Source organism: Macrotis lagotis, chromosome 4 (assembly GCF_037893015.1).
Source record: "Macrotis lagotis isolate mMagLag1 chromosome 4, bilby.v1.9.chrom.fasta, whole genome shotgun sequence".
In the NCBI taxonomy this organism is placed as follows: Eukaryota; Metazoa; Chordata; class Mammalia; order Peramelemorphia; family Peramelidae; genus Macrotis; species Macrotis lagotis.
The window spans coordinates 198,186,157-198,197,530 of record NC_133661.1 but is presented as its reverse complement, the minus strand read 5'-3'; the positions used below and the strand labels follow the sequence as shown (position 1 = coordinate 198,197,530).

Below are 11,374 nucleotides of genomic sequence, written 5' to 3'. Positions count from 1 at the left end.
TTTCCCAGTTATTAGATCCAAACCAGGTTGGGCTTAGCAATATCCTCTCCTCTGTTCCAGCTCCTTTGTATCTATTGTCTCCCCATAATGATAGGTAAACTCCCCTGAGGGCAAACTTAGCATGGGCTCTCTGGGGGAAAAATATGAACCAAAAGATTTCTAAATTTAATCTGGATTACTAACATTTTCTTCACCACTTTCCTTAGCCTAGAGTAGACAATCAACAAAATAATGTTAAACCTCAATTTGTAGTTTTGCTGGTTTAAAAAGTCACACTGAAAATATAATAATTGGTCTTGAGAACTAAGTTGGCTCTAGCATACACTTTACAAGTTTTGACTTGCTTTCTTGTATTTGAATCTTAGCACAATGTTTGGCAAATGGCTCTCAATAATATTTTTTTCCTAGCTACCTAACTATCTAGAACACATTTTATTTTAAATTACTCCTTGGAAAGTTTGGATATTGATATGTAGTAGTTTTAGTTGTGTCTGACTCCCCAGTACTTCATTTTGAATTTTCTTTGCAAAGATGCTGGAGTGGTTTGCCTTTTCTTTCTTCAACTTATTTTAAAGATGAGGGAACTGAGACAGAGTCAAGTGACTTGTCCAGGATCACACAGTGTGTGTCTAAGGTCAAATTTTAACTCAGGTCTTTCTGACACTAGGCTCAGTGTTCTATTCACTGTTCTATCCAGTGTTCTATCTACCCAGCTGCCCTTAGATAGTTATTTGAATTTTCTCTTTGGAGAATGACTCTGCAAAGTAAAATAGGTGTCAGCATGGAGATAAAGAATTCAGGGACACACTACAGTTAGGTGATTGAATAAGTCTAAATGCAGGAGTTTGGTAGTTGTTATAGTGACTTTGGTCACAAGGGTTCTCTGCTGGAAGCTGTTACTGAGGATAACATGATGGTCTTGTTTCAAGTCATGTTGGTCCTGGTCCTGCCATGTATTTTCTGTGTAATCTTGGGTAAGAGACTTCACTATTATAGGCCTGTTTCTTGATCATCCATAAAATGAAAGAATCAGACCAAATAACATCTCACATCACTTCAAACCCTCAGTTCTATGAATCTTAAAGTAGAATGCAGTTTCTAGCAGGTGAGAGCTAGTTTTTTCTTAAGTTGGTCTTATTCTTGAAATAAGGAAAAAGTAGAAGAAAGAAATCAGAAGGACCTTTCCTTTTATCCTTGTTAAACATAATAAAATTCTCAAAATTATAATCTTGGAAAAAAAGATTGGTTTCTTTAGAGAGTAGTCAGTCTTCATAACAGCCACCCTGCCAACTTAGTAAGAAATTAAGACTCCTAGGTATCTTCCCCTTTACTAATTACAAACTCAAGAGGGCAATGATCAGGACATTGGAAGACTTGTCTTAACAGCAAGAGATCAAGTACTATTGTACAAGGATTATAGTCATTGAAGTGAAAGTTTGGGCACTTTAATATTATACAACTTTCATGGTCAAGCTACAAATAAGGAGAATAATTTTCCCTGTTCTCTGTTTTTGTATAAAACTCAAACTCTTTCCCAGTTCAAGTGTGGTCATTTTTCTGAATGGTCATCACCTATAGGTTAGAGGCAAAATTGGTAGTGCTAGTTGTGTCTGATATCTCTAAAGGGGAGAATGGCATCAATCATACTTTCTCAATTAAATGTTCTTTCCTTGGAACTCTTTAAGCCCTTTTCCCTTGCCATTAGTCACAAATTCAAAAAAGTCTTGTGTAGGACTATATTTGACATATAATGTACCTATTTATCCCTGGAACTGAAAACAATCCCCATGGTATTTTGGGCTCTGCCTGTCCCATGCCAATCAAAAGTTGTATACATGATAGCTGTGTTCTTTTTTATCCACACAGGACAGGTAGGAAAGGAGAGAACAGGATATGTCAGAAATTTTCTGGAATGGCTAAATGCTTTGGGAATTTCAAAAGGAAAAAAAAAACAAAGTTCTCAATCTCAACCATCCCCAGAAACTTTAGAGGGAGAACTTTAATAGCCAAATAAATAAGTCAACAACTCCAGAGCAAGTGTGGCCTAGAGTATTTCAGATTTTTCTCCTAGGAAAAACCTCCTCTTTTTACTTATATACCTTGTCAATCCTAGAACCAATGACACATAGTCAACATCATTGACATACCATCCCTGATGAGCCAGGAGGAAATCTGTAAATTTCTGCTCAATATAACAACATAACAAGTCAAATCCATGACAAATTAATGAATGCACCAGTATCTTGCTTTCCTGTATTTTAGAAATCAGTACCATTTGAATCTATATGTACTTCCTTTTAAAAAAAAAAAAGAGCAAGTATGATCTGACTCCAAATAAAGCTTTTCCATTATAAGCTCATTTCTTTTATCAGACAAACCCTTCTCAGTTCACACAGGACATAAATCTATAGAACATTATGTACAGATATTCTCCCCATCTTTCCCATTGCCATTAGGAAAGATTTCCATTGTTCATGTTAATAATAATAGCTGACAGTTTTAAAGTCTTTAGACATGTGTTAAATTCTTTCCATGCATTTTTTTGCTCTAGATTCCCACAAAAATCCTGGAAGGTAAGAGTTATAGATGTTATCCCTGTTTTATAGATGAGGAAACTAAAGGTGAGAGAGGTTAGGTGACATGCCAAAGATATGTCTAGCAATCTAGTAAATTAATTCATCTAGTCATATGATGAAGCAGTATTCAAACACAAGTTCTCCTAACTAGAACCTAGAAGTCTAGAATCCTATATTAGATTGTTCTATTCTGAGTCATGGTACTGTATTATTATTATTATTGGCTTCTTAAATCTCAGTGTTATTCATCAACCCTCAGTTTTAATTCCATGAATTTACATTCTCATTGATTTCACACAGCAATTATTCTAGTCCTTATTTTCCTTTAAGTCCTCAATTCACTCTCTCTCTCTCTCTCTCTCTCTCTCTCTCTCTCTCTCTCTGTCTGCACAAACACTTCATAATAAACAAATACAAATATAATTATATGAAAAGATTAAAAAAATTGTGAAAAATGAAACTCTGAATTTCATGTAATCTAATCTGTTTTATGAACATTAAATTTAACAAGGTAATAACAAAATTGTTCTGTTTGTGTCACCTTAGGATGTTCTACTTTCTTCTGTGTGTTTTAATATTTTGCTTATATTTTCTTTTTTCCTGTGTCTTTAACTACCCATAAACTCCCTCTCCAGTAGACTCTGTTTTCTAAAAAATAAACTAAGTAAAAGAAGCCAACAATTTTTTTTTATTTCTGATCTATGTCTCATTCTGTACCACTAGTACATCACCTTTCCACCAATAGGCAGAAGGTATGGTTTTTCATTGTTTCTCTAAAGTTATTATTGTTTACTTGTTTATCAACAATATTAACTTCTCTCAAAGTTATTTTCTTTTGCATTATTATGGTCATCATAAAAATTTTTCTATTGGTTATTGTCTTTACCCTATGAATATGTTTACACAAATCTTAGGTTTCTATGAATTCTTCATCTTTGTCTTTTGCAATTGCATCTTTAAACTAAAATTTGTTCAACCATTGATGATGGTTGATGTTCAACCATTCATCAATTATTAATCGATGAACATTCCCTTTATTTCCAGTTCTTGTTTTTTTAGGGGTTTTTTGGCAAGGCAAATGGGGTTAAGTGGCTTGCCCAAGGCCACACAGCTAGGTAATTATTAAGTGTCTGAGACCAGATTTGAACCGAGGTACTCCTGACTCCAGGGCCGGTGCTTTATCTACTGCACTACCTAGTTCTTGTTTACAACAAAATTCATGCCATAAATATTTTCATACATACAGGTCCTTTCCCTTTCTGTTTGATTTATTCATGGTATATACCTGACTGTTTTAAATATCATTTTAATAGGTTTACAAGCCTTGAAAATCAATGATAAATTACCTAGATTTCAGCATATGACAAAGACTCAAATACTTCCTTTGTGTATAAGATGCAATGAAGTGACTAAGCAATACTATAGTTAATTGGATTCTGGACTGGTTGAATATGATCAGACTTAAAAATGATTATTGATGGCTTGATGTTAACTTAGAGGAATGTTAAGTAATGCAGTGCCATAGGGATCTCTCCTTTGGTCTATTCTATTTAATAATTTTACCATTAACTGATACATAGACAAAAAATGGCACAAAGACTGGGGTAATACCTAATGTATTGTATGGAAGAATAATCAACTAGATTCATAGAATTCATGAATTAAGTCCTCTTAATCATGGGTTAAAAACATTTCCCAACAAAGCCCAAGGGCAAGACATAGAAAGAGAAATTTCATTTAAAATAACTGTAGACAACATAAAATACTTGGGAATCTACCTCTCAAGACAAACCCAGAAACTGTATGAACAGAATTATAAAATACTTTTCACACAAATAAAGTCAGATCTAAACAATTGGGAAAATATATTTTGATCATGGTTAGGTCACGCTAATATAATAAAAATTACAATTCTACTCAAATTAAATTACTTATTCAGTGCCATATCATTCAAACTCCCAGAAAAACTATTTTACAAAGCTAGAAAAAAATAGTAATAAAATTCAGGTGAAGAAACAAATAGTCTAGAATACCAAGGAAATTGATGAGAAAAATGCAAAAGAAGGTGGCCTAGCTGTACCAAATCTAAAACAAAATTATAAAGAGGTAGTCATCAAAACTGCCTGGTAATAGGGTAATGGACCACTGGATTAGAATAAGTACAAAAGAACAGTAGTAAATGATTATAATTATCTATTATTTAACAAACCCAAAAGTATTAGCTTCTGGAATAAGAATTCAATATTTGACAAAAAAAATGCTGGGGAAAACTGGAAAATAGTATGACTAAAACTAGGCATAGATTCACATCTCACACCCTATACTAAAATAAGATCAAAATGCGTACAGAATTTGGACATGAAGGTAATACCATAAACCAATTAACAGATCAAGAAATAATCTATCTGTTGGATCCATGGAAAGGGAAGCAATTTATGATCAAACAAGAAATAGAGTACATTATAAATTGTAAAAAAGGATGACTTTGACTATATTAAATTAAAATGTCTTGCACAAATAAAAATCACAGCTCCTAAGATTAGAAGAAAAACAGAAAATTGGGAAATAATTTTTTCAGTTAGTGTTTCTGACAAAGATCTCATTTCTAAAATATATAAAGAACTGAATCAAGTTTACAAGAATACAAGTCATTCCCCAATTGATAAATGATCAAAGGATATGAAGAGATAGTTTTCAGATGAAGAAATTAAAACTTTGTATAGTTATATAAAAAATGCTTCCAAGTCATTATAGATTAGAGAAATGTAAATTACAACAGCTATGAAGTACAACTTTATACCGATCAGATTGGCTAAAATGACAAAATAAAAGGAAAATGATGTAGAGGATATGGGAAAATTGGGCATATTGGTAGAGTTGTGAACTGATCTGACCATTCTGGATCACTATCTAGACCTATGCTCCAAGAAGAGCAATAAAACTGACCATATATTTTGACCCAGTATTACCAATACTAGGCATATATCCAAAAGAAATCATAAAAAAATGGGAAAAGTTCTACATGTTCAAAATTATTTATAGGACTCTTTTTGTAGTGGCAAATAATTGGAAATTGAGAATACGCTCATCAGTTGGGGAATGTGTAAACAACTTATGGTATATGGATGTTATGGAACACTATTGATCTATAAGAAACCATGAGTGACTTTAGAGAAGTATGGAAAGAATTACATGATGTGATGCTGAGCAAAGAAACCAGAACCAAGAGAATACTGCACACATTAACAACAACATTGTGAGTTGATCAACTATGATGGATGCAGCTTATCTCAGCAGTTCAGAGATTTGTTATGGACCCTGGCAGATCTGTTATGGACAATGTCATTCACATCCAGAGGAAAAAACAAAAGCAAAGAATCAAAATCACAGAATCTAAATGGATACTTTGTTCACTTTTTTTTACAACTTCTTTTATGTTTTTCCTTCCTATCACATGATTTTCTCTTTTCTCTTAGTCTTACATTTTAATACACAAATGACTAATATGTAAATATGTTAAACAGAAATGTAGATGAACAATTTTTGCCATATTTTTTGCTGCCAAGGTAAGGGGAGAAGAAAGGAAGGGTGGTAGAAAAAACGTGTAACTTAGAAATTTTCAAATGAATAAATGTTGAAAAACTACTAAAGTAAGCAATTGGAAAAATAAACTATCAATTAAAAAAAATTCCCAAGTACAACATGGGAATCATGTGTATTGTTAACTTTTTCTGTGAGAAAAATGTCAGATGTTTTAGTAAACCAAGAGCTTAATAAAGTTAACAATTCAATATATTAATTAATAAAATCTTAGACTACATTAAGAGAAGTTTAGAAGCAAGAGCATAAGATGTGGTAGGACTACTATTTGCTGCCCTGATTGGACTAAAATCTGGCATACTGTACTTAGTTCTGGAAGATTATTGACAATTTAGATCATGTCCAGACAAGAGTAACCAATATCATCATACTGTAGAATGTGAACCCCTTATGGGGAAGAGGAATATTTCTTTTTTCCTTGTACTTCACTTCAACTCTTTACTTCCTACTTTGAGAGTAATAGTCATTGGTAAATGTCACTGAACTTATTTCATATTTCATCCAATTGTTTGATATCTTTTCATTCTATTTTACTTAGTTATATTTGTTTTGGATTTGTGTGTCATCTGGTTTGGTATATTCCAAAGAAATGCATCAGAGGAGGCAACAGAGTGAAAAGACTTCAATATTGAAATGGATTTGAATCAGCTCCAAACCTGAGGCTCTAACAGGTTTTTTAACCCTTTGCTGAGTTTTAAAAGCAGACAAATTACATGAAAATAACAATAATAATAATGTTTTGTCCTTCATTCTTGAAGAAGACCATAACATCAGGGAGATGATGCCATGGCAAGTACATGAATTGGATTTGAGTAAGGAGTGACTGTGCTAAACCACCAATCTCACTTTCTCCTTCAGAGCCATCTGGGTCCAATGGCCAGATATGAATCAGGCTGACTGGAGATACCAAGCAATCAAGGTTAAGCAACTTGCCCCATTCTATTATTATTACTCTTTAGGTATCCTCCTCTTAACTCCTTCCCTTTCAGGTAACCTATTGTCCTTAAGATGATCATCTATCATTTATTTCCCCTACCCAAAAATTTGAAAGCCCTATTCTTGTCAGGTCCATCTGCCAGTTAATCTTTACCTAAAGATAAAGAAGAATTTTGAACTAAATGATTTCTAATATCCCTTCCAGCTCTAAACCTACAATTTTATTTATTCTTTCAGGGCCCTGTTAACCACTAGCCAATTTCATAATCTAATCCATGTTAAGATATTAATGATTGATAAAGAATATGTGCTTCCTTTCCTAAAACCCATATTGTTTTTATATCTATTTTAGCAATGGTGTTCATGTCTAATAATTTTTGAATGAATAAATGTATGAGTGAGTGTTGAGGGCCAGATCCTGGGAGTAATTTACATATATCTTTGCTGACTTTTTCCATCAGGGATATGTATGCATTATTGCTCATTGTAAGGATTTGTTGGCTCCCCAGTGAACCCTGACCTGGGATAATCTGTGGCTCCGGAGGTGGTTGTAAGAGGTTTATTTGATAGAGAAGTATGTAGATTTCTAAGAACAAATATTGTAAATTTACCAAGGAAATTGTGAAACTGGGTCTCCTTTAACCCGTCATTCCTGAGATATGTTTTTATTATAAAAAGTCTGAGCTTCCAAAATCAAATTTGGTAGATCCTTATATCCCAACCTTGCATGTTTGGGTATGTTTTCTACTCAATCAGACTCTAACTTCATGTCCAGAGCCACACCAGAACTATCACAGGTGGTAAGTGAATGAAGGATGAATGGATTTATGAATGAATGAGTAAATGGCTAAATGAATGAATGGATGAATAGATGAATGAGTGAATGAATGAATGAATGGATAAATGAATGAATGGAAAAACTTGGTACATGGTAAGTTAAGTTCTAGAAATGAAAACATCAACTAAAAAGACATGCTCTAAACAAGCCTATAACCTAATGGACATATAAAAAAAAGTTGAGCTAGAAAAAGATGAAAGGGGATTGCCTGGGAAAGAAGTATCTTGAGACTTGTTTCAGACTCAGAAAAGTTGAATTCTCACCTACTGAAGTTCTCTGACACTCAGGATCAGAGTCCAGATAATCAATACCTGGGATGCTAGATTTAAAATAAGGAGACCTGAGTTTGAACTATGCCATAGACAATTAGCTGTGTGACCACAGGCAAATAATTCAAATCTCTGAGCTTCAACTTCCTCTTCTGTAAAACAAAGGAGTTGAAATTAATGATGACCTATAGGCTCCCTGGTCCCCCCGGGCAGGCGGCCGAGGCGCTGAGCGGCTGATGCCCCCTCCCTCTCTTCCCCTTCCTCCCCCCGCCCCGGCCAGCTCCGCCCAGCCCGGCCCCGCCCGGCTCCGAGGGGCACCCCGGAGCTTCCAGCAGATGCCAGGTGGTATATATCTATCTCTTAAAGTTGGGAAAAGGAAAACAACTTTTTGAGTAATAAAAATGCCGCCTAAATTCAAGCGCCACCTAAATGATGATGATGTCACTGGCTCTGTGAAAAGTGAAAGGAGAAATCTTTTGGAAGAAGATTCAGATGAAGAAGAGGATTTTTTCCTAAGGGGACCATCTGGACCAAAATTTGGAACCCGGAATGACAAAATTAGAAATGTACAGGATCAGGTGGATGAAGTAATTGATGTCATGCAAGAGAATATTACAAAAGTGATTGAAAGAGGAGAGAGACTGGATGAGCTACAAGACAAATCAGAAAGCTTATCAGATAAGGCAACAGCTTTTAGCAACAGATCGAAACAGCTTCGAAGACAAATGTGGTGGCGTGGATGCAAAATGAAGGCCATCATGGCTCTGGTTGCTGTTATCCTTTTGCTGGTGATTATCATTCCTGTTGTCCTGAAATATCGGACTTGATTCTGTGACCAGAGATCTCTAATAAAACATTTCTGGGACAATTTAAAAAAAAAAGAAGATTGCTGCATAATTTAAAGATAAATGTACATGACTTTGAAAAGTGTTTTTTTTCTCAAGAAGAGGCAAGTGTCCTGTTCAAATTGCAGCATTGACAAATTCCCGATTAGCATCCTCTCCTTTACCAAAATATGCTGTCATTAATTTATTTTTAAAAGAAACATCTACTTTGCCTTGTTATAGAAGCCTAATTTGAAACTAGATACTTGCCAATACATTATTTGTATATAGAGTTAAATGTTGATGATGATATTTATAATTTAACATAACTTCCTACTGTAAATTAGAGAGGGAGGGATTTATTGCATCAAGTTCAGGGATAGGATGGGAGGTAAAAGATGAAACATTATGTAAAAAGGATTGGTAACCATTCAATTAATGATCACAAAGTGTATAATTTTTCTCATGTAAAAAAATTAGATTTTGGAAATGGTTTCCATTATTTATGGCGAAACTAATGTTTTCAATATTGCTACTTTCAACTGTGACTAAAGACATTCCAGTAAACCTATTTTGCCTGTATGTAGAATCTGTGACAACTTTTTTTTTTTTTACTTTGGGGCTATTGATCAATCTTATAGCACAGCCTTGGATAATTAAGGCAGGAAATGAGATTGAAGGAAAGGAGAGCATCAGTGGAATGTTTGGGAATAACGACTTCTAACTATGAGCACATTGCAATAAAGTAATAATTGGAGAGAAGCTAAGAGAAATGAATAAAAGAAATCTATAGTTAAAAAAAATAAATTAATGACCTATAAAGTCTCTCCTTGCTCTAACTCTGTGACCCTACGAAACTATAACACTTCTTTGCTGAAAAGAGGGGGGCATGTTTCAATATCAATCTTCTGTAATCAAAAGTGGTTTCAACATTGATCAGTTCTGATGTCTTCTGGGTCTGTTATAGCTAACACATTTTCATTATATTAGAAACTTTCCATGCAAAGGAATGACTAATGATGGGCATTCTTGATCATGTTCCAAGTCAATGCAGGAAACATTCAGTGAAATAAGTGGGGCAAAAGAATGTCAAGCTTCATCTTTTCTTCAAAATATATTTGCGTCTAATCTGCAGGGGTGTATTAGAGCCAGCTCAAACCTGTTGTTAAATTTTTAGCTTAAGTATTTATATCACAAAATTTGTCAAATACTATTGATCAAAGCCTGATTAATCAGTTTATTGATCATCTAAACCAGGGATCAGCATATTACAGGCCAATAATTAAATCTAGTTTATTCCCTGGGTTGTAGAAAAAGAAGGGTCATGCCGGCCAGATTTTGCCTGCTGCTAATAGTTTGCCAGTCCCTGGTCTACATTTAAGAAAGTAATGGAGAAACTGTGAATGATACAGGTTAAACTTAATACTTTGTCAAATGTCCTTTTTTATTGAGAGCTAGTTATTAAAATTTACCAGAACACCCCAACTACTATGTAGAGAGCACTGAGTTAGGTGCTGGAAAGTATGTTTAGATAAAACATTATGATTTAGATAAGCTTAGAGTTTAATCGAAGGATATGACACAAACAGCTTAACTCTAATGCAACATAATACATGAAAGGGGAAATGAGGTGGCACAGTGTGGATGGAGTGCTGGACCAGGAGTTAGGAAGACCTGAGTTCAAGTTTAACTTCAGGTACTTACTAGCTGTATGACCCTGATAAGTCACGTAACCCTGTTTGTCTCAATTTACTCATCTGTAAAATTAGCTGTAGAAAGAAATGGCAAAAGTCTCCAGTATCTTTGCCAATAAAACCCCAATGTGGTTAGAGAGAGTTGTTCATTACTAAAATGACTTCACAACAAATACACAAAAGATCATACTCTGCTAGTATATGGTTTTGATCCTATTTCATTAGAAAGATTCAAATATGAAAATTAACACCCATTATCACAAGATTACATCATAAACTAGTGATTCAGACTTCATTTTGCTCATTTACAAAATAGAAATATCATAGAGCTTCCTGATCAGATATCTGTCATAGATTAAATATTAGCTATAAAGGGATAATCAGAACCACAAAGTACAAACTCTATACAAGAGAGAAGATGAACTATAGAGAAGTGAGATGACTTTAGTGACAGAGTTGGGGCTAAAAGTTAGAATTTTTGATCTCTGATCTAGTGATAGCCTTGCCATTGTAGGCTACAAAAATATCTTGCCATTGACGCATAGAAATACCTATATTGTATTGCATCTTTTCTGTGCATAGTTTTCTGTCATGTTTTTATATCCTTCTATTAAAAAAAAACAAAGCCTAAACACAA

The 11,374-nt window shown here is 34.2% G+C and overlaps 1 pseudogene; it reads left to right on the top strand.

Moving 5' to 3' along the window:
* Nucleotides 1-8,598: 8,598 nt before the first annotated feature.
* LOC141520258 (vesicle-associated membrane protein 4 pseudogene) lies at nucleotides 8,599-9,426 on the top strand (annotated as a pseudogene).
* Nucleotides 9,427-11,374: the final 1,948 nt, after the last annotated feature.